General features: G+C 54.3%; 1 protein-coding gene across 5 annotated transcripts in view; it reads right to left on the minus strand.

Annotated features, from left to right (window-relative positions):
- MIDEAS (mitotic deacetylase associated SANT domain protein) overlaps positions 1-23995 on the minus strand; it is a 68592-nt gene that overhangs the window by 25164 nt on the left and 19433 nt on the right. For 2 of the 5 annotated variants that reach the window (XM_043556560.1, XM_043556564.1), the window contains exon 1: positions 17219-17740. The exons of 1 other annotated variant lie outside the window; for it this stretch is intronic. The gene's annotated coding sequence lies outside the window, so the exon portion shown is untranslated. Of the gene's footprint in view, positions 1-2529; positions 2625-17218; positions 17745-23995 lie in introns of those variants that run through there. 2 more of the 5 variants (XM_043556565.1, XM_043556563.1) reach the window with 2 other exon arrangements.

The following is a 23995-nucleotide window of genomic DNA, read 5'->3' on the forward strand; positions in this document are numbered from 1 at the left end:
GCACTGAGGCATGTAGGTGAGGCCCTAGAAGGGTATGTGCAGTTCTAGCCCCACCCCTGGGAGGAGCTGCAGGGTGGGACCGTGGCTGCCAGAGCCTTCCCTAAACCAGCACAGAACCTGTTTTGCAGCCCTGGCTGGCTGGAGGCAGGATCCAGCCTGGTAGCCGGTCAGCAATCCCCACCTACCCTCCTCCTCCACTGCCAAAGAGCTCCCGATCAAAGGACTAGAGTAACTACAATATTGAGGGGATGCAGATTGCTAGAATTTAGATCTGGAGGGATTTTCCTATGACATAGTGTGAGTTAGAGTGCTCAGAGTGTCGGTGGTTATTTTCTAACTTGATTTAAAAAACAAAACAAAACACGTTGCTCTATTTATCCTGCTACAGGACAGGCAAAATGAAGACCAGTATTTTATAACTTACATGTATTTTCAAAGACTTTGTCTTTCTTCAGAGAGGGTTTTTTTTTTTCCCCCTCCCTGGGAAGTTGGTGAGGGTGGGAGCTACATGGCCTACTTCTTCCCCACGAGATTCTGGTCCCGAGCCAGTCAGGCCAGGAAGGGAAGGGAGGGGAGCTCAGGAAGCCCTGGGGAATAAATCTGCAGGTCCGGACCAACCTCAGACCTCAGACCCTAGAAGCTCCAGGTCCTAGTTAGCAGTCCCAGGGGTTCCCAGGAAATCAACCCAGCCAAGAAGGGCCGGGCCGTAAGAGCAGGCTTGCAGTGTGAGGCCTCCTATCACCCGTTCACAGGCTTCCGCAGCTCCCCAGCCCTTCCCCTCCTGAGCGGCTGTGACTCACTCCAGCCCCCCCACCACCTGCCTTTCACTTTCACCAGCACCCAGAAGGGGAGGAACTTCCTCCTCCATTTCCTTTCTCAGCTCTGGGCCCTGAAGTAAGTGAGAGAGAGAGAGAGAGAGAGAGAGACAGACTCTTCCCGCTAGCACCCCCTTTGTCTTCACTTATGAGAGTCTGGGGAGGGAGAGAGACTAGGTGGGCACCTAAGAGGTCCTGGCCCTGGTAGCAGGGGGACAATTTGGAGCAGTGGGAGCTCAGAGGACCAGCTTTAGAACAAACTCCTTTTTTTTTTTTTTTTTTGCCTTTAAACTCTCATTCCCTGACGGCCAACCCAATTCAGAGCAAAGACCCAAAAGCCAGGCCCCCCTCAGTGAAAATAATAACCCCCGGCACCATGGTGAAGCTGCAGGCTGGGACTGTCCTAGCTACGGGAGTCAGGCTCTGCCTCGCCCAGCAGCAAGAACAAACTAGAAGTGTGTGTCTGCAGAAGCAAGGCAGAGGAAGGAAGAATGTGCTGAGGGGAGGGCACTGAGGGGGAGCTGGAAGGTCCATGTGCCTCCAGGGGACCTGAGAACCCCTCAGGTGCTCACATGCACTTGTGCATCCCCTGGTCCTACGGGCATAGACTGCCCTCCTACCCCAGTCACAGCCCTCTTGCCTTTGAGCCACAGCATGGGCTCGGAGACTGGAGGAAGGGAAGGCCCACGTGGCAGATGAGCCTGGGTGTACGTGCGTGCGAGTGTGCACCTTGTGGAGGGTACCAGGCACCAGGCGCGGGGGATGGCCACTCAGAGCCTGGGGGAGGGGAAGCTCTGCACACTGGGTTGGGTGAGATGGAGGCGGAGTCTGTGAATAATGCTCCAGGGCAGGGCTGCTCCTGCCCTGGGCCCCACGCTGGCTCACCAGCAGCTGTTTGGTGAGGCTGGTCTGCCTCCTCCCACCCTGCACCCTGTGCAATGAAGGACGATCACTCAGGACACCACAGTAGGTTTCTAAAGCTAGGCTGGGAACTTGCTTATAAGAAACCAAGGGGGCAAATTCTGGGGAGGCTGAATCACCCCAGAAGCTTCTGCAGAGTCCTTTCCGTCACCCCTACTGGAAGGCTAAGAGTGCCAAAAGCACAGAGACCCAGGCCTGGGACCCACAGAGCAGAAAGGTCATTATCTGGGGTGATGAGGAGAAGAGTGAAAGATGCCTGGGACCCCTAGAGGAAGGTGGGGAAAGGACACACCAAGGCAGCAGGGCCCTAAGTAGTAGTAATAATAGTAATAATAGTAGTAGTAGTAGAATGATGATGATGATGATGATGATGATGATGATAATAAAATGCACCTGTGCCAGGTCTGTCCTAAGTGCTCTGCATATGTCCAGTTCCCACAACAGCACTGTAAATCAGCATGAAGCCCAAGCACGAAGCATTGTTATTTTAACCTCCTCTCCAGCCCCTGCAAGCTCACCCCTGCCTCAGGTCTAGCTGCTGCTGGTGGGGCTTCCAGCTCTCATACCCTACGCGTACATCACAGCCCGCAATGCTGGACAAGACTGAGCCACTTCCTCTCATTTCTTGTGCCCCAGCCCCACTTCTCTGTTCCTCGGGTGGAAGTCGGCCTGTGCTTCCTCACAGCGAGGAAGAGGAAGGACGCCATCTGTTCCGAAGGCTGCAGACCTGTGGGCCAACTCCCTGAGAGTGCAGGGAAGAGGGTGTAACGAGGAACCTCTGTAGGCAGCTCACCCTGGGACCAGCTGCAGGGTCTCTAACAGCGGATGCAGGAACACTGCAAAAGGAAACCCACAGTCACCAAGGGGCCCCAGACAGTGTAACCCACTCTTATCAGTCTGGTTGTCTGTCCCGGCTGTATTCACTCTCCTTTCCGCTGGGCACTGCACGGTTGCAACCAATCCCTAACCAGACCCGGTGATACACCCCTGGACAGAAGACAAGGCAAGAGTCTGACATCAGTGACCAGGAACCTATGAGGCTTTCAGGAAGATCTGTGGTGCAAAGCACTTTTTCTCTATAGAAGAAAGCAATGTGCACCAAGAAAAGGAAACAGTGCTGAACCCACATATGTATTTTGCAGACACGTGAGAGAAGGTGCTGGAAAGGCCTCTGGGAGTTCTATGCTGATGGTGACACCATACCCTCCAGGGAGGGCAACTAGAACACATACAGCTCCCCGAGTACCCTCACCAGCCCTGCCACATGCCCGCAGAGGGGACCAGGGCCACTCCCAAGCTAGAGATACTGCATACAGCCATCTGAGAGACAAGACCGTTATGAGTCAAGGTTCCACAGGCCAGGACTAGCTTGTCCCAGCAGCTGCAGGGGCTCAGCTCTGACCCAGGGATCGGAGTTGACTGGAAGTCCCTCCTGACCTTTATTGCTAAAACTCCTCGCTGCTGCTCTTACAACCGAGGCCACTTCCCACCCCACCAAGTCAGCACTAGGAAGACGGGGAGTCAGAGCTCATGCATCCCTAACCAAGGCAAAACAGACCCAAATACAGCATCTAACAAGGTTCCAAATCTCTAGGCCAGCCAGTTCCCAGAGCACCAGACAGGCTATCTTAGGACAAAGTCTAAACTATCCTGCCCACGAGTCTTGCAGACTTTGGCTCCTGCCAGCTCTCTCAACCTGCCATGCTTGAGCCGTCATTCAGTGCTGTTCCTGCTTTGCTTCCGGGTCTTTGGCCAGGCAGCACCTCTGCCTAGGACACCTTCCACCCTTTCATCTGGCCAGGTCCTACTTGTCCTTCAGGTCTGAGACACTGCTTCCTCTGGGAAGTCCTCCCTCACCCCAAGGCTTAGCCAGAAGCTTCACTATGAGCTCACAACACCTCCCAACCACCCCCCCGCCAACACTCAGCACACTAAATTCCAGGTGCCTATTTCTATTTCTTTGTCCCCAGCAGACTGCAAGCTCCATGGAGCAGAGTTTGCAGACCGTTGTACCTTGGCATTTGGCTTGTATCTGCCTCTTGGGATGCTCATTCAAGACTGCGCCCAAGGTGAGTCAGAGCTCTGCCCGAGCAGAGGCACGACTCATGGCCCGCACGTCCACCCTGGGCTCCTGCCCAGCCCTGACTTCCAGTCTCTCTCCCTGATGCACATCAGAGATCTCCATGATGCCGAGATGAAGTGAAAAGGTCCCGCCTCCTAACCCCATCCCACCCCATCCCATCAGTCACCTCAGGCCCTCTCCAACCCATCTGAACACAAATTCTTCTCTAATCGCTGGCCCACAGGCTACTTTGCCCCTTGACTGCCACTTGCTGTCCCACACCACATGCAGGTCAACTTGGGAAAGTGCCAGCCCCTCTGTTGTCCTGTCCAATTTTTCTTTCCCCATGGCTTCCCACCCTTACCTAGACCACAGCCAGAGAGAGACATGAGCCTGTGGATCTGTTTACCTCGTGCCCTGACATGGCTGGGCTTAAGACACCAAGGTATCTGGCTAGGATGCCAGGGGGTGAGGAGCCCTCCCTTCTTAGAGGAGTCCAGCATGGCCCAGCTGGCCCTCCAGCCCACACTCATATCCTGGAAAGTTCTCTCTCAGATACTCTGGGGCCTGTGGCTACAACCACACTGAGCAAGTAGTCTGGAACTGACATCCTGGGCTAGCTAGAGTTGCCCAGGCCCTACATAAGCCTTCCCTCTGGACACAGTGCAATTGTCTGCAGTGCTGTATGCCCTGCTCTAACTGCAAGTTCACACCAGGCTGAAGGGCCCCATTTCTCCAACCCACTGGACACATAAGTCTTGTTTATAAAGGAGTTTGCAAACCAGTAAGGAAGGAGACACCAGCAACAGGGACAAGGACTTGCCTCTGACACGCCCCTGGGGGCGTGAGAGAGCCTGCCCTATGCTCTGCCCATTCCCCATCCAGAGAGTCCCCAGATTAGCACTTCTCCAGATTCAACTTCAGCTCTGAAATGCAGAGCCCATGCCAATAGAGTCTCAGGGGTCTCAGCCACCAAGCTGGTCAGGCTCGGAAGGTTTGGCCAGGGTTTGAGCTGGCAGCAGTCTGAGCTGTGGCCATAAAAATGCTAACACTGAGGGGCGCCTGGGTGGCTTGGTCGGCTAAGCGTCCGACTTCGGCTCAGGTCACGATCTCGCAGTCCATGAGTTCGAGCCCCGCGTCGGGCTCTGTGCTGACAGCTCAGAGCCTGGAGCCTGTTTCCGATTCTGTATCTCCCTCTCTCTCTGCCCCTCCCCTGTTCATGCTCTGTCTCTCTCTGTCTCAAAAATAAATAAACGTTAAAAAAAAATTTTTTTTTTAATGCTAACACTGAGATGCTTTTAAAGGGATATGTGTGAGAGAAGACTCCTTTGCCTTCTGAGCCACCCTCAGGGCTTCATTCAGGTATCTACCTTTACTGTCCCTCTCCTCTACTTCCAGCAAACACCCTCAGAAAGTCCATAGGAAGCCAGGATGTCCATGAGAGGCCAGGATAACCAGATCTGTTTTATAGGGGGGAAGCAAAGAGTCTCAGGCAGAGTCAGGAAAGGATCGAGCCTCCAGGCTCAGATTTTGCCCACACTAAGGGGACTGGCTGCCTCCCTCCTAGTCAAGGGCCACAAATAATCACAGGCAGCCCAGGAAAATCCCCTCCAACAGGATTTGGGAATCCCAGGGGAGTAAGGTAAAAACCGGCAGAAGAGATACAGCAAATATCCCTTAAGTTCCTTAAATAGCTAAACCTCTGGAAAGGGCCTCATGGGGATGGGTGGGGCCCTTGGTCTCCTTATAAATTTATGCCCTAAGGGATTCACACCACCGGAGGCTGCTCCAACCCCTCCCTCCCTTTGGAAAGGCAGGGCTCCCAGCAGGTCTCGGGCAGAGCCCTCTGGAGTCTGTGTCTGAGCCCCAGTGCCAGACTCTGCCCAAGACAGGCCAAGACACAGAGGAGCTCTCTCACAGGGGCGCGGCCTCATCCTGCCTAGCTAACAACCCCCCCTCCCCTCCCCTCCTCATATACAACACCTGTGCAGCCCTCCAGGCTCTGGGAAACACAGAAGGGGCACAGTCCCTACCCGCACAGAGCTCCCAGTCCCATGGAGGAGAGACACAGAAACACACACTGATTATAATGCACAGTGGCCCATGCAGGAGCTAGAAATACAAGGAACATGTAACCTGGGGAGAGTTCCCTGACTTTGAGCCTTTGCCGCAGCTGTTCCCTCTGCCCGGAAGCCCTGCCTCCACTCTGACAATCTACCTTTCTTCAAGGCCTACCTCCTGCAGGCAGCCTCTGGCACACACTGTTCTCACCCCTTCTGAATCTTCATGCTCTTATTCACAGTAGCCACTGTCCCACAAGGCTTCTTCAATTCCTTGTGTTTCTGCACCAAGACTGGGGAGGATCAGGGCCTGGGCCCAATGGAGAGTGCAGTGGGCTGGTTGTCAGATCACCAGGTGTCTGGTCCAGGAGCTGCGGCTCACTGGTTCCTGCCTTTGAGGAACTTAGGAGCTTTGGGCTGGGCAGGGGGGACAGGGCAGGACCAAGAAACACCTTTGTAACCAGCAACTGCCACATGACATGTTAGCCACCAGCACTGACCACATGCCCAATGTGTGTGAGTACTGCTCACTTGTGTAACCACTATTCCCATCTGAGAAATGAGAAAAGGTTGGCTCTGAAAAGTACCTTGTTCCAGGTCACAGCCTAAGGACACAAATGAGGAGCCAGGATTCAAATCCAAGCCTGCCAACTCCAAACCAGATCTCTATCAGACCCTGCTGCCCATCTATGGAGAGCAGTGGTTCTCAAACCTACCCTAAGCGATCGATGGGCTCCCGGGTCTGGTGAGGCCTCGGGGGGAGGGCTGTGGAAATATGCAGTGCTTCATAAGCAGCCCACGTGTTGCCCAGATGCTGGAGTAGGGGAAGACTAGAGGGTCAGGGACTGGCACAATGTGGTTTCCAAGGACCCACTGCTCCTCCCTCCTAAAGGAGCTGACTGCCAGAGGGCCATACCCTGCCCAGGAGAAAGGAGGAGTCCCATGGAGCCCTGGATGGACTTTGCTCTCAGTTAGCCCTAGGGCTGACCACAGCTCTTAGAGCACCAGAGGCCCAGATGAATGCCATGTCTACTGAGCACATCCTATCTGTCAGGCGTAGTGCTAAATGCATTGGTGGCAACATCTCATTTAACCCTCGCTCTTCTTGGTCCCATTTTATAAGTCAGAGATGATACACTCAAAAATATCTATTTAACACAAAAGAGGACAGTAATGGAGTGACAGAGAAACAAACAAACAAAAAAAGACACAAGACAGAAATCAATAGCAAAATGGCAGACGTAAACCCAAACTTATCAATAATTATTTTAAATGTAAATAGATTGAACACTACAATTAAAAGGGGGAGGTTGGGAAAATGGGTTAAAAAAAAATAAAAAACAACCCATTGATCCAACTATATGCTGTTTACAAGAGACAACGCTTTAGATTCAAGGACACAGGCAGGTTGAAAGTAAAAGGAAGTCAGAAGATAGACCATGCAAACAGTAACCAAAGAGCTGGATCAGCCATGCTAATATTATGCTTATAGACGTTAAGACAACTCTTACTGGAGACAAAGAAGAGCATTTTATAATGATCAAAGGGTCCAGCCATCAAGAGGATATTACAATTATAAACATATATGCACCTAACAACAGAGTCCCCAATATACGTGAACCAAAAACTGTCGGCATGTTAGGGAGAAACAGACAACTCCACGATACTAGCTGCAGACTTCAATACTCCACTTTGCATGATGGACCGAACAACTAAACAGAAGATCCACAGGAAATAGAAGACCACAACACTATAAAGCAACTAGACCTAACAGATATCTACAGAACATTCCACCCAACAACAGCAGAATTCACATTCTTCTCAAGAACACATGGAATAGTCTCTAGGATAGATCATAAATTAGGCTACAAAACAAGTCTCAATAAATTTAAAAGAGTTGAAACCATACCAAGCATGTTCTCCAATCAAAATGAGATAGGATTAAAAATCAGTAACAGAAGGAAATTTGGGGAAGTTACAGGAAATGAAGGTTATAAGTAACTTGTCAAGTTCTCCCAGCCCAGAACTGCCACTCCCTCAGACCATGGTCTCTATACCTTCTCCACAGCCCTAGGAAACTGCAGAGCTCAGATTTTTGCAAATGCCTGGGTAGCCCTTCTCCCATCCCCCACACCGGACACACACTGAACCTGACCCCAAGGTTGACCCCAGAATCAAAACAGCTGTGGGAGGGCGAGGCCTGTGGGGCTGTAACAGTTTGTTATGCAGCCTGTTTCTCCCCGGGAAAAAAGGCCACAGGCAAATATTTTCACTCCCCCTGCCTGTCTACAGAATATCCAAAAGAAGGAAGCAAACATTTATAGAGCACTTCCCCCCACGCCAGGCCCTTGACATACCCCGAATCCATGCTTACAAACTTCCCATCTGGGCATCTGATTGTCTGCATTCTAGAGGGAAACCGAGGCTCTGCCGTTAAGAAGGCAGAAGCAAGATTCAAATCCCTGTTGTCAGCCTTCAAAGTCCCTGGTCTTCCCATCATTCTTCCAGAAAAATCCCAATTCCACACTTGCTGTGGGCCTCAGAAGGAATGCTACACAGGAGAACCCCACTCATATGGGCACCTCCCCCCTTCCTCTTGCTCCCTCCCAGCTGCTGCTTTTCCTGGGAGCACTTCTAAGCAGAGCACAGTATAGAACACTCCCACCAAGACATCATCCCAGCCCCAGTCTGTCAGAAACAGGCTCCTCGAAAGACTGGGGGTATCTGTTAAACCCCTGGAAGCCCATGGGGTTTTGAGGTAAGGGGGGAGGGCAGCAGAGGTGAGTTGGGAGCTGCAGGGTCAGTAGGATCTCACTCTGGAACAAGAGACTCCGTTCCACAGGGAGAAAGGTGGCTTGTGCCTCTCTTCAGAGCCAACCAGCAAAGCGGGGCCCAGCTGGGGAAGCTGAACAGATTCCAAATATTAAGGGATGCCCGGTGTTCACTCAGTCCAATTCCTCATTCCACAAAGCAGCCCAGAGAAGGAAAGAAATTAGCCTGCAGATGCACATCCAGAAGCAGAGCAGGGCCCAGAACCAAGAATTCCAATAACAATGTTTCGTGCCTCCACTTAGGCCACACCTTTTGGCAAGACACTGAGCAGGCTTGGAGCCAAGGTGAAATCCCAACATCACAAAAAAGAAGGCTTTCTCCTTCACCACCATCGCCATCTCCAACACTTCCAGAGGGTGCCACTACCATGGTGCTAAGCCCACGGCACTGTTTCACCTTCACGAGGTAGGTATTAGTACTCTCCCCCTTTTTCAATGAGGAACTTGAAGGTCCAAGGGGTCAAATCACTTGCCACGGGAGTACAGAGGCAAGACAGGGACTGGAACCCACAGTCCTTTATGCCAACTTCCTCCCCAGGGCTTCAGGCTCAACGTCTTGCTTATTGGCTGGGACAGATGGCAGCAGCCTCTGGACTGCTCACATCTTCTCCCTGGAGAAGCAGCTCCAGCTGGCCTGAAAACCACCATGGTGTTCTGTAAGCATGGCTGGTCAGGTAAGGTGGTGGCTGAGAGAGGCCTGGGGAGGGGATGGCTTTGAAGATGAAGAGGCTACTGGTGATCACCACCACAGGGGACAACCTGTGGAAGGCTCAACATTTTCTGCTCAAGAGGAAGCCACACCCCTCCCATACTCTCCAACCCCACACCCGCAGTTGACAAACAGCCTTTTACAAATAAAGACTTGACTCTCCCCTGCTTCTCAGACATCCTAAATCCCAATGGGGCTCAGGCTCCTGTCCCTTCCTGGCACCCTGAAGTCTGGGTCAAGTCAGCTCCATGACTGGGTTCCTACTAGTGCTGATGAACTCCACCCAGGGCACTGAGCATCAGTCCCAGCCCTAGCAACCCACCTCTCTGCACAGGGCTCTCCGAAAGGTTTCCTCTCAAGAACTTGAATTTCTAAATAAGGGCTATTCCCTGCACGTACTAATTAAGGGAGACAGATAGTGCCCACCCCCTCCAAAGATCATTGGTCCAAATCTCTATTTCATGACTGATAAAACTAAGAGGTGAAGTGACTTGCTCAAGGACACGCAGCTGATTCCTTGGGTGGAGGTGTGGTCAGGGCCTCCCCAGGTAGGTGTTCTTACACTCAGCACTCCCTGGCAATGCCAGGTCCTTGATGTTTGGCTCATGCCCCCTCGGTAGGGAGGCAGAACAGGGGGGGTCTTGCATGTGTGGTGTCCTTATCAGCCCAAGGTCTCCTGCGTGGTCAGCTCCAGAAGTGGCCAAGACCTACCGGGTGGCACGGGGTGGGCAGCGAGGGGGTATCTTGCTGGTTTGGAGCAAAACAGTGGGGACAATATGGCTCCCCAATATCTGCTAGTGACCAAGAAGCACAAAAACTTGCTGTCAGCAGAGGGGATGTCATCATGGCTGCCTGAGCCTCTTGGATGAACTACAAGGTGGGCACAGAGCCGCCTGCCTCATCTGCCCAACCATCCAGTCAATGCCGCGCCCTTTCTCAGGCCCTGGTCAAGATCCAGGGCCTCTGCCAAGTGCTCACACATTCCTTGCGTTTCTCCAGTCTCTGAGCAGCTGCTTCGGGGCCTTTTTTTCCTGTGTTGATTTATTCTTTATTGTTCCTGAAATACACCCAGAGGCCTTTGGCACTAGGCACCAGCAGAGCATCCAGCCCAAGCCCCAAGTCCACACCAACCAGATTCTCTGAGACCTGGGCCAAGCCAGCTGGAACGATGGACCCCAGGGTCAGACCTCACAGCCAGGAAGGGAGACCCAAGTCCTAGAACCGATGTCAGGTGTGACTACAGAGGCTGGCATGTTTGGGGAGGAAGAGACACTTGGAAGGTCTCAGGGAGGCCAAAACTAAACCTTTCTACTCCTCCCATGCATGAACGACTCCCCCAGCAACCTCCCTCCCCCCCCCCCCCGCCCCCAACACACACACACACACACACACACACACACACACACACACACAGCTGACCCTCATGTGCCTGTTGCCCTCCACAGGAGGGCCTCGTGGCTCAGGCTGGGCTTCTGACTGCCTTGTGCAGTGTTTGGAGAGGGAAGCCTCAGAGGGGTCTTCCCCACCCTTCCCAGCCCAGAATATCTCCCTAATCAGCCAGTCTAAAGGTGCCTGAATTCCCAACATGAGTCCTTCATTCCAAGGGTCAAAACACTGTTCCGTCTGCACATGAAAAGAGCCCAGAAGAGTGTGAGCTGCATGGTAAAAAAGAGACAGGGCTTTAGGGTCTGACAAAATGTGCCTGGGCTTCTCCAATCACCAGCTTCTCTATGGGTCTGTTTCTCTGTCAGTAAATGGGTACACCATCTTCACCTCATAGTTACTGTGGGATTAGATGAGGCTGATATATACGTGGAGTGCCCGGCACAAAGTAAAGGCTCAAGAAATGTGCTTTCCTTTCCCCTCTGCTGGGCGGGAGTAGCATCATTGTCAGTCTTCAACACCTCGGGAGGAACTGAATGGTGCGACTCAGTTCTGCAGCTGGTTGAGCGGAGGGCTGGCCAGCATGAGCAGGACAAGGGGATAAGGGGTCCCAGCAATAGTATTGGGCTCTGCAGGCAGCCAGGGCCTCTGGCCTAAGGACCCAGGAGGCGCACACCCAGCACAGGCCTTGCCTGGGCTCAGCTGTCCCAGCAGGGCCTGCAGGGACACGGTGAGACGAGAGTCCCCACATAATACCTGGCAGAGCTTCCAGGCCCCTAATGGAGCTGCCACCCTCCTGGGCTCACTCTAAGAAGAGCATTCAAAGGTAAAGTGCCATCACCTGACGGAAGCTAGGGAGGGGTGGCCAGAGGACGAATGAGCAGGGACGCCTGCAGAGCAAGTCAGCCTGCCCCAAGGCGACCACAGTGAAGGTCCCACAAGTGGAAGTGCCGCCTGGTTATTTTTGGCACCTCTTCTGCCCAAAGCCAGCAAGGAAAGGCAGCTGCTAGCAACATGGAAGGGCTGTTTACGCTCAAGTGTGCAAGCACTGATGCAGGGACAAAAAGAGCAGAGCGGCCACTGCGCAGAGGGGGCCTCTGCCCCCTTTCTTCCTCTCCTGACTGTCCCTATTAGGTCCAATCTGCCCATCACATAGTTGACATAGCGCGGGTACTTCTGCTTTCACTCAGATCCAGTCTCCCAACCACAGAACTCAAACACACACACACACACACACACACACACACACACACACACACAGACAAATAAATAACTATGGAGCCAGCTGGGGACTCAGCCACACCCAGGAGCAGGGACAGTACTCCTCTGGGCTCTTCCTGCACCGAAGCAGCCCTCCCACCTTCCGAACTGGGAGGGGCAGGGGCCAGGGGCCGGATGGACACTGGAGCAGCTCCTCTTCCTACCCACCTCAGGTGAGAGTGGGGGCATGGAGGGGAACCTCAAGGAATTCACTGCCTCTCTGCTTCCCCATTTGAAATGGAAAGAGTTGGGACTAGATGTCCCAAAGTTCCTTCCAGCTCTGGGATGACTCCTGGGAGCTGGGGAGCCCAGGACTGTGACCCAGGGCCTGCTGGGGAGGTCAGAGCAAGATCCGGTGGGGAGAGGGATCTGAGCGGCAGTCAGGTACACTCCCCCAGGAGCTGCCAGAAGGCTGGGAGAGGGAGGAGGAGGTAGAAGGGGAGAAAGGGGGAGAAAAGCCAGCCGTACACGCACTCTCAGGGTGCCAGTTATCACGTAAGCAATTCTGAGCTCTGGGGCCCTCCCCTTCAAGGAACTGACAAATTCTGGCAACAGCAGGCTGGATGGGGCCTCTGCCTGCCCAACTGCTGGAAAAAGCTGGGAATCAAAACCCCTCACCGTTTTCCTTCTTCTCTGGACCCTATTTCCCCAGAGAAGTTGGGCAGCCTCACAGGGAACCCCCTTCTGGGTGCAAGCTTGGTATACTTCCCCCTCTTCAAGCTCTGGTGTGGACAAATCTTGCCCTGGTTGCTCCCCTCCCCCCTCCCTGAGACTCCTGGAAGAAGCAGCACTGCCTGGAAAAAATAACCCACGAGCTCCCTGCGGCTGGAGAGAAAGGCAGAGAGAACAGGGAGCACCTTCCCCAGCTGGCCACAGCACCGGGCTGCGTTCCAGGAAGAGCAAGAGCGAGAACCACTGCCAGGGAAGCCTCAGGCCCCCAGCCCCTCTCCTCCCCACCAGCCCCCGCAAACCACAGCAGGCAATCAGGTCCCTCGGGGAGACCCCCACCCCCGCCCCAGCAAAACCCCAGCTCTGTCTTGACATGTGGCAACTTCTTATATAATATGTTGGTGTCTCCCCCCTCCCCCACTCCACCCCTGCTATTTCAATTGGTGAAAGAGCCAAGGCGCTCTTTAGAGGGACGACTCCCACCCTCAGCTCCACCCAAACCTCCACTGAGGTCACACTGGGAGGCTTCAGGTGAAGCAAAGACAAGGGGACTTTTTCCTGGGCTGAGAAAGCAGCCTTCCTCCCACCCACGTGAGCAGTTCTGCCTGAGGCCTGGGCGGGTAGGTTCCTGAGAGTACCATCTGATCTCTGGGAAGCTGAGCCCTTAACCCTGGGCTGCAGGGACGGAATCCCTAGCTAAAACACATAGGCACCAGGATCCGGGCCGGTCTGGATGACGGAGGATCACACAGCTATACTCACGGCCTAGGGAGTTATAAAATGAGCTTCATTCACACAAGCCCCAATGCCCTAGAGGAGGGCCCTCCTACCACAAGCAGACAGACTTCATTTCCTCTTCCCTGGGAGGAGCAAAAGGCACACAGCTGGACTTGGGGGGAACCAGTGAAATGATAGCCATCATCTATTGAGTACCTACTGTGTGCCAGGCACTTTGCATGCATGATCTTGTTTAAACTTCACAGCGACCCTATTATCATCCTCATTTCACACGTGAGGAAACTGAGGCTCAGGAAGTTAAGCAATGCCCAAAGCCACACAGGAAGTAAAGAAGCTGGAGTAGGAACCCACGTCTGCCCAGTCCTCATCCCTGTGCACCTGCCAGGCTTCCTTCACAGTCACTGCCCGGGGTTACTGTCCCCACACCATCCAGGAATGGTGATCTGAGTATGGGGGCGGAAGTGGGTGTGGACAAGTTTTGCCTGATGGCTCTGGAATCTGAACTGATGCCCCACTAACTGTCATCACTCCCAAGTGTGTGACTGTGAGCGCCCCTGTAAGTGTGCATGTGTTGGGGTGGAGGGAGGGTGATCTGGATTCCAAATAGAAGTTTCCAACACAAAATTATGCTGTAATGCTTCTGATTCATAAAATGAGCTCACAGTCTCAGGGTATCCTGAATGTTGCCTCAAATGCAAATGCAGATCCCTTAAGTAAGTGGAGATTTCAGCACACTCCACCTAGCTCCAGACCTGCGTGCAGTTTATTTAGTTCAGCCCCACATAGTCAGTCTCTACTGTGTAGAAGCAACCCCTCTATCGGAATGCAACCACTAGCTGCGTTTCCTGCGTGCACGAGTGCGCGCGCATGCGCACGCTCACACTCACACACACACACACACACACACACACACACACACACACGGTGCCAAACTGGCCTGGCCAAAGGAAATGCCCAGGTTAGCAGATTCCCAGGCAGGAGGCTTCACACTCTCACCCTAAGGTCCCACTGGGGTCAGAATGACCAGACACATTCTGTCTGCCACAAGACCAGCGGCAGGGCCAAGAAACTGGGTTCACCAGCACCTGAATCACTCATGGACCAACCCCTTTGAAACCAAAGGTGCACTATGAGTCCCGGCAGCAGGACTCCCTGGGCCTACCACATGCAAGCCCACAGTTTCTTGATGGAGATCTTTCATTCGTTTGTTCAGCTAACATATACTAAACACCTACTGGAAGCCAAGCATTGTGAGAACAGTGAGTAGCACACATTAGAGCAGAGGCTAGGGTGATCCTGAAACGTACTTGTTGCATTTCAGAATCCTCACTGCAACTGTCTGAAGGCGGGACAGAGATTCAGAGTTTATGTTTTGAGCACCACGGTGCAAAATGTACACAAATGACTACATAAGGTGGAAATGAGTGTTCAGAGAAGACTCAAAAGGAGTGGCATTTGAAACAGGCCTCAAAGGATCAGCAGGAATCTCCCAGCTACTTGTAGCCATCCCTACTCCACAGTAAGCAAAGTTTCCATCTGGGACACCCAACTGCAGGAGAGGGGCTATCAAGGCCAGATTCCTGGACTGGGACCATTCCCCTTCCAAGACACTGTGCTCCATGTGCCCCCCCCCGCCTTCTTCCACTCCTCTTTTTCCTGGCTCTACTGGGCAGCCCTTGCCTGGATTCTGCAGTCATGGGCAGCCCTTACCTGAATCTGTAACTGTATCTTTTCCTTTTTCTTCTTTTCTCCATTTATTACAAGCAGCAGCCCACAGGGCTAAACAATTGGGTTATTTTTAAATCCCACATTTAAAAGTTGAATTCTCATCCCCATGGACATTCCAGGGCACCCTCTCCTAGCACAGAGTGAGAGTTCTGCCTGCTACTTGGAAAAGCCACACTGGCAGTGGGCAGACTGTCCCAAAGCAAGCTGTACAGTGGTGGGGGGCGGGGGGGAGGACCTTCTAGGTTCTTCACCACCTTGTCCCCTAGGAGCTACTCAGACCAGAGATCGATCCAATTAGAATGGAGGCTGGGCCAGGGCCATGCGATGAGATGGTTTATCACAGTAATTGAATGTTTACACCCGTCTTATTCAACGTCCAGAGCAGTAGGAAAAAGAGGACCCGTAAATTCTCAACGTGGGAAGGTTTCTCTTTTTCCCCTTAGTCCTGAAGCTACCTAACTACCTGTGGAAAGGGTGCATTTCTTTGATCATGTGCCACATCATCCCTGGGAGGTTCTGGAGCAAAGCAGGTGGCTTCCTCTCCTCAGCCGGGGCCCCACAAGGGAGGAGAGGTTTCTCCTCAGAACAGCAGCTCTTCCACCTTCACCAGGTCTCCAGTCTCAATCCTGAAGCCGCCTGGACAAGGAGGCCAGGCCTCCAGGCCGCCACCAGGCCAGGCTCCCCCTGCTGGAACCAGCCAGACTTCCCCTCCCCCCAGCCACAACTGCCAACAGGGATCCCCTGCACACACGTGCCTGGGTGGCCTCCACAGTCAGCCTTGGCCAGCCAGCTCTTCTCTGATCCCACCGGCCCCCCACCCAGGCTCCACAGGCAGGCACACAAATCCGATGTGGGATGGTGGAAGCAGGAAGTTGCCACCAAAGTTGTGACCAACAAAGTTTTAAATGGGGCGAGTAACTTCCCCTTTCATCTTTCCAGCAGCTCGCTCTGGAGGCTGGGCTGGAATACCCAGTGGCCACCACTTTGAGTGGCAGGTACCTCCTCCAGACTGGCCTTCCTTGGGGCTGAGGCTTGAAAACCCCAGGGCGGCACCACGCCCTGATCCAGAGACTTGTTTGGATGGGGGCCCTCAAGAGGGGCAACCTAGTGCACACGCTCCTGTAAGCATGAGTGGGGGGGGGGGGGAGTCAAACCACCTCCACCAAGCCGGCCATGTGCAGGGTCCAGACAAAACCCGGGCCCCCGAGTTCCGGGCGGGCACCACCAAACAGTACACGATGAGGTGTGCGGAGAGCCCGGCAGGCCGCAGCGGCGCGGGCGTGCGGGGGCGGCCGAGAGGGATGACAGGTCTTAGGTGCGCCAGCAGCGCAGAGGAGCGCGGGGTGAGGCCGCCTGCCCGCCCTAAGCGCTCCAGCTTAGGCCTCTGCTGCACTTGCCCCAGCTCCCTGCCGCCCCTGCACGTCTGTCCCCTAAAGTCCCGGCGCGGGCACAGCTTCCAGGTCCACTTTGCCGTGCACACTGGCAGGACCAGGGAAAGGGGCTCCCGCGCCAAGTTCCTGCAGCTCGAGCGAGCCCCTCCCGGCGCCTCCCGGGCCTGAGCTCGGTCACGCAAGCCGCTCCCTGCGGACACCACGTTTCTCTCCGGCGGGAGGAGCAGCCGTATTCCTGCGCGGCCACCGACCCGGCGGCTCGGAACGGGGCGGCAAGGGGGGAGGGGGGTCCGGCCGGGGCCGCGCCCGGGTGGGCGGGGGCCGCGCGCGAGCTGCGTAGCTGCACAAACACGGCGGGCTGGCGGGGCACACGCAGCTGCGGGCTGGCGGTGCGGGCCGCGGACGCGCGGGCTGTGGAGCGAACGCACGTACACACGCACACCCCGCCCCGGCCGCCCAGGCCGCAGAAGTTGACGCGCCGCGCCCCCCGCAGTCCCGCGCCCCCGCTCCCGGCCGCGCCTGCAGAGCTGCAGCCCGCGCGCCCCGCCGCCACCGCCTGCGCGCATTCCGGGGTCCCTGGGCCCCCGCCGCCAGGGCGGGCTGCTTCTCGCCGCGTGCAGGCCTCGGCCGCCGGCCGAGCACCCCACTTACCCGGCTCCTGCCCGGGCTCCAGCATCGGCTGTCCCCTTTCCGCCGCGGGCCGCCGCCTTCGGTCGCCTCCCAGGCTCCAGCCGCCTGCACGCACTCCCGGATTTTAAAAACAAACAGGCGCCGTCGCCTCCCCGCGGCGCTCGCAGGGCTTCCGCCAGCCCGCGCCTCCCAAGGCTGGGAAGTTTGCTGGCAGGGCCCGGGCGGGACGCGCGGGCTGTCACCCCTCGCTCACGGCGCAGGAGCCTCGGCGCACCCCGCGCCCGCGGTGTCTGCCTCGCGATCGCTCTCCCTCCCTCCGTGTCACCCCCAGTCCTGCGATGCAGTGTCAGGATTGCACTGCTCTGACTCATCGGTTGAGCTCACAGCTTGAAAAAAAAAAAAAGAGAGAGAGAGAGAGGGCGAGAGGCAACAGCGAAGGAGGAGGACTCTCTGGCGTGCTACAAAGCATTGCACAACTCCGGGCTGGGAGCGCGGAGCGCCCAGCGGCCGGCCGGCGCGCGCGGCACGGCGGCGAGCAGGAACCAGCTCCACCACTTCATCAGCACAACTGTCTCGGGTCGGCCTCGCAGCCAGCAGGCCTAGCGCCGCCTACTTCCTGCGACCAAATAAGGCCGGAGAAGGCGTCTTCAAACCTCGGGCGGCTGTCCGGGCTGGGGATTTCCAGCAGACCTCACCTCCACTCCCGAGTGGGTCGCCCTCCTCCCTCAGCCCAGGCCGGCGCCCCCGATGGCTTTGCTGGAACCAACAGGCCACGCGGCTCGTTCCTTTCACACCAAGGTCAGAAGGAGACGGTGACGAAATGCTTGGAAACCCATCGGGCCTGCCAGGAAAGTGTGTATGTGATGTTAGGGGAGGACACAAGTCGCTTTCTTCCACAAAGAAAACTCTGGCTTGGGATACGGTAAATCATGCACAGCCCTCTCCCAGGCCACTTCATTAAGTTTCCCCAAGTTTCGATTTTAGCTCACCAGGATCCTGGTGGTACAAAGGTTATTGAGAAACTGGCCCCAGCCCCTTATAAAAGAGCCACTTGCTTAGGTAATGAAGAGCTCCTGGGTTTAACTCTGGCGACTGAGGGCACAGTTGGGGCAGCTTTTCACTGCCTGCCCACATTTCCCCTGCCTTCCCAGCTAACCGCCCAGGCCCCCTGGCTGGTGGGACGATGAGAAATATTTCTGCTGCTCTGGAGATTCTTGTCGGCCCCCACATTCAACTGAAGCTCCAGGGCCAGGAGAAAGTCCAAGGGAGATTCTTTCCATTTGTTTTGGGGTTTTGTGTTTCCCAAAGAAATGGGTCAGAAGGAAGTCTGCCCTTGAAGGAAAAAACACTGAAGAATACACTCTTTCCTGGCTGCTGCTTCTCCCTGTGACCAGTCCTCAGAAGCAAGTGCATCTCTTGCTGTCTCAGGGAGAAGGGGAGAGGCAGCAGAATGGGATTCTCACACCCTCTCTGAGCCTGCAGGGCAAGGGCCTTTGCCCCCAGAAAGCAGATGACAGAGACCTACCCCCCCCACCCCCCTCCTAAGAAGCACTCCTGTGTCTTCTTAGGCCACCCCTTTGCTGGCCGAAGCACCTGTGTGCATCTGGAGCTCACACCTCACCCAGGAGGAAAAGGGCTTATTCATGTGCCATAGTAGGATAGATATGTCAAAATAATGACACCTTAACACAGACTTATCTTCAAAATAAAGATACTTATACCAAGGGACTGGATCAGATGACCTCCTAAAATCCCTTCCAGTTTAAAACCCATGATTCTGTGATTGTAAAAAGTGAATGGAGGAGCCAGGGAAACCACCTCCAGCAAAGAAAAGCCCAGGCTCTCGGATTTAGCATCTGATGTGACAGTACTGTTCCTGACAATTCTCAAAGCACGTCCCACACACAGCCTCCTCAACAACCCTGTGTGTGTGAGGGTTTTATCCCCCTTTGTTTTATGGATGAGCACGCTGAGGTTCAGAGAGGTTCAGTGACTTGCCCAAGATCACAGGGCAAGCCAATCATCTGTCATTTCTCTCTTCCTCTTCCCATCTCCCCGAGAGGAAGACAGTGAGCCATTGAGGGACTGGGGTGCTCAGGTATGCAGGCCCCTAAGTAGAGGCTAGACCTTCAGGACTCCTGGCAGAGATTCAGTGTAAAGCCTTTTTGTTTTTTCCATTTGTCTCATTTCTTCTTCCCCACTGACACCTCATCCAAGTGACAGAAACAAAAGCAAAGCCACTTCGTGTTCAGTGCCCACTGCTGCCAGGTTTCCTCTGCAGGCTTGTGGCCATCCCGTCCCTCCCCCTAGGGCCTCCCTAACCCCTGACTCTGGAGGCTTGTGGCCTCCTCTGCAGGCTTGTGGCCATCCCCTCCCCCTAACCCCTAACTCTGGCTTCAAGCCAGCCTTGAGCCAGCCCCTGAGAGCCAGTGCAGATCAGCCCAGGGATGTTCCCAACCTACCAGAAAACCCAGCTGGGGAACACATTCCTAGAAGAGCCTGCCACCATGGAGCCAGGGCCCAGCCTCCAGGGAGTAAGTGGGAGCCACTCCAGAGGGCACTCCCCACTCAACCTTGTCGCCAGGACTTCCTCCCTGTCCCACGCTGCTGCTGCTGCTGCTGCTGCTGCTGCTGCTGCTGCCGGCTGCTGGGCCTGGCCCAGGAAGCAGCAGGAGGAGTAGGGGAAGGTGGCAGGGTGCATGAGAAACAGAAGTCAGTGACCTGAAGGGGTCCTGCTCATCTTGGAACAGCACATCCTTTCACCCAACTACACTAACAAACTCGGGCTACTTCAGAAAGAAGAGAGGAAGGAAGGGGGCATATGTGCAAGAGAGGAGGGCTCCAGGCAGTCTCAGATGGCCCCTGCCTATTAGGAGAAGCCTGCCTCCCACAGGCAGGCAGAGGAGGGTGTGCACAGCCAGCTGCAGCTCTTCCAGAAAGCCCTGGAGGTCGGTTTTGCTGCAGATATGACAGTGCAGAATCACTGACATGTGAAGTGAAAGTTTTGGTTTTAGAAGCTCTAACCTCTGGGGCAGCCAAGAAGGATGCCCTTTAGAGAAGAAAAAAAGAACGTGTTCCAGGACCTTCCCCATAGAGTGGGCTCTTTTCCACCATGGACCTTTACCAACTGCATGGGAAGAGAGGAGCACAGAGCTCCAGTTCCCAGTGAGTGCGTCTGCTGAGAAACACTCCAGGAAATAAAGCACCGTTGACAGGATTCCAAACTCTGAGTCCCAGTGAAAGCAGAGGCTTCCTGGGACTGCATCAGTTCTCTGGACTCAGCTCAGAGTGAGTGATCCATCATTGCCCTGAGTGGCCATCAGCAATGTCCATCTCTGGGACCATTAACAAGCTTCCAAGGGTGGGGGCGCCTGGGTGGTTCAGTCGGCTGAGTTGTCCAACTCTTGGTTTCAGCTCAGGTCATGATCTCACGGTTTTGTGGGTTCAAGGCCTGCATCGGGCTCCATGAAGCTGGCAGTGCAGAGCCAGCTTAGGATTCTCAATCTCTCTCTCTCTCTCTCTCTCTCTCTCTCTCTCTCTCTGCCCCTCCCTGGCTCGCACTGCCTGTCTCTCTCAAAATAAATAAACTTTAAAAAAAAAATTTCCCAGGGGCGCCTGGGTGGCGAAGTCGGTTAAGCGTCTGACTTCAGCTCAGGTCACGATCTCGCGGTCCGTGAGTTCGAGCTCCGCGTCGGGCTCTGGGCTGATGGCTCAGAGCCTGGAGCCTGCTTCGATTCTGTCTCCCTCTCTCTCTGCCCCTCCCCCGTTCATGCTCTGTCTCAAAAATAAATAAACGTTAAAAAAACAAATTTAAAAAAAATTTCCCAAAGGTGAATTTTGTGGTATATGAATTATATTCCAATAAAGGTGTCGCTAAGGAAAAAAATTAAAAGCTTCCAAGGAAGCCAGCTTCTTCCTCCGCCTACCCAGCTCCATTAACTTTCTGCTGCCATCAGTCACTATCTAAAAACAGGTTTTCTCCCCAAGCCCCATGGCTGCATTCCTGTCCTTTTTCCACGGTCCGTTCTCTGTCAGGATCTTTCTGTGGAGGCCAGCACACATGATGTGTTTTAGTGAATAAGCAACCTTTGCTAGAATGTGGGGAACTGAGGGTACGAATACAGTTGGGGAAATCACAAATCCACAATACTGGGTTCCTTATGTTCCTTATGTCCTTGTTGTCTTTTCCCTTTGCAGAGTAAAGGTGCTACCTCTAAGACCTCATTACCTACAGTCTCAACAGAAGAAAGAGAAGTTGTTTAGAGCACCTGAGTGGCTCAGTCGGTAAAGCGTCTGACTCTTGACTTCACCTTGGGTCATGATCTCATGGTTCATGGCTTCAAGCCCCACAACGGACTCACACTGACAGCGCAGGGCCTGCCTGGGACTCTCTCTCTCCTCTCCATGCCTCTCTCATGCGCGCTCTGTCTCTCAAAATAAGTAAATAAACTTTTTAAAAAAAGAAGAAGAAAGAGAGGTTGTGGAAAAAAACAGTGAACCAGGACAGAGTTGGGGTTCTGCCTAACTAGAGCTAACACCCTGTGTGATCTTAGGGAAACCGACGCCTTCTCTGACCCTCACTTTTTTGGCCAATAACGGATGTACTGAATTTTGTTACGTCGACAGTGAAAGAGTGCCCACCTTCTCAGGGCTTGGGAGAATCACAAGGGCAAAAGAAAACCCCGCTTTATGACTATGTCACGCTATGTTCACATAAGGGGTTACAAGTGTTACTATTTTAGCCGACGTCCCCTTCTAAAACTAGCTTCTTCCTTTCAACAACCTAGTTCAGGCAAGATTTCTTTTCCCCCTGAAAAGACCTTTGGATCCACCCCCTGCCAGCCTCAGGGTGGGTTCTGCCCAGACGCTTTCCAACAGTGACACAGAGCTCCATCCGAGTGTCCTTCCAAGGCTCCTCTCCCAGTCCCTCTTTGTGTCCTTTCCACCAAACTTCGTCCACAGCGCCACCCACCCAGCCCGAATCTTTTGATGGCCATGGCTTCTCCTCACCGCTTTTTGTCCTTTCTGAGGACAGGGAGCTCAAAACCACCCCAGCCATTAAGTGAAACCAGCGTGTGCTGAGAAGTCCCTGCACCGTCTTCTCTTTCACCCTTGCAAACCCAGGGGACCCACCTCCTCAGTTCACATTTACTTCACCTGTTCTGGGGCAGGGCCACACCAGCCCACAGCTGTCCGCAGCCTCTGGCCCTCCCACCTACCCTCGGCTCCACCTCTCTCTCTTGCAGGCCCGAGCCAGGTTCTGAGAGCCTTTGTCAGGCCTGAGAGGGAGCTTCCGCAGATGTCCCCAGTTGCTGCTGTCACTCTGGGAGAGCCGTCTGGCTGGGTGCAGGGAGAAGGACAAAACAGGTGTGGCTGCCAGGGAGGGCGGGCCAGCAGGGCCACGGGGGCAGAAACACCCTTTCTTCACAGAGCCCAGGCTGCCGGCTCCCCAAAGGTCTCCTTTCAGCACAGTGCCGTGCCTCCCGCAGAGCCAGGAGGAACGGGACCCACAAGATCTAGTGTGTGCAATGGGGTATGCTTTGGAGCATCATTTAAAAAAATTTTTTTTAACGTTTTTTATTTATTTTTGGGACAGAGAGAGACAGAGCATGAACGGGGGAGGGGCAGAGAGAGAGGGAGACACAGAATCGGAAACAGGCTCCAGGCTCTGAGCCATCAGCCCAGAGCCTGACGCGGGGCTCGAACTCACGGACCGCGAGATCGTGACCTGGCTGAAGTCGGACGCTTAACCGACTGCGCCACCCAGGCGCCCCTGGAGCATCATTTTTAAGTGAAAACAAATACTGATACATCATGGACTAGAATCCCAAGTTCATGTTCATGGGAGAATACAGGTTAAGAGCAAAAGCTGAGCCCTGAATCCAAATCATGCCTCACGTGAGCTTGATGACCTTCAGCGCGTTATTTAACCACTTGGTTTTTCCATCTGCTAAATGGAGATAAGAGCTTAACAGTATCTGGCACATATGAAGTCTTTTATAAGTGTTGGCTATCATCTTCCCTCATCTCCTGATGGATCTCCCTGCTTCTAGTCTTGCACACTGAACCATCCGCACTGCCATCAGAGCGATCACATCCCTTTGCAACAGTTCCCAGCATCCTACTGCAAAAAGCTGAGACCGTTAGCCAAACTGTTAGGTGTATACACTTCAGGCACCATCCAGCCCTGCCCTACCTCCCAGCCCCAGGGCCACACAGCCAAGCAACTTGAAGTGCTCTGAGATGTCTGCTAGCTCACACATGCTCCTCCTCCCCCCACCTTCATCCACAGGTAAACCCACACCCCAGTCTCCCATTAGACTTGAGCTTCATGACAGCTCTTCCAGGAAGCCTTCCTTGATCCCTCTAAGCAGAGGAAGGCCACTGGAATGTATACTGCAGGAGCCCTCCCAGATCTCCTTTATCAAGCCTGTGTTGGCTACTAAGGGCTCACAGCCACCCCCTTTTCTTTTTTTAATTTTTTTAAATGTTTATTTATTTTTGAGAGAGACAGAGAGAGACAGAGAGAGAGAGCGAGGAAGGGAGAGAGAAAGAGGGAGACACAGAATCCGAAGCAGGCTCCAGGCTCTGAGCTGTCAGCACAGAGCCCAACACAGGGCTCGAACCCACGAACCGTGAGATCATGCCCTGAGCCGAAGTCAGATGCTTAACCGACTGACTGAGCCACCCAGGCACCCCTGGCCACCCCCTTTTCAAAGGGAGCCTTTGGGGGTGCCTGGGTGGCTCAGTGGGTTGAGCATCCGACTTCGGCTCAGGTCATGATCTCACGGTTCATGG

The sequence above is a fragment of the Prionailurus bengalensis genome, chromosome B3, assembly GCF_016509475.1.
Source record: "Prionailurus bengalensis isolate Pbe53 chromosome B3, Fcat_Pben_1.1_paternal_pri, whole genome shotgun sequence".
NCBI classification, from domain to species: Eukaryota; Metazoa; Chordata; class Mammalia; order Carnivora; family Felidae; genus Prionailurus; species Prionailurus bengalensis.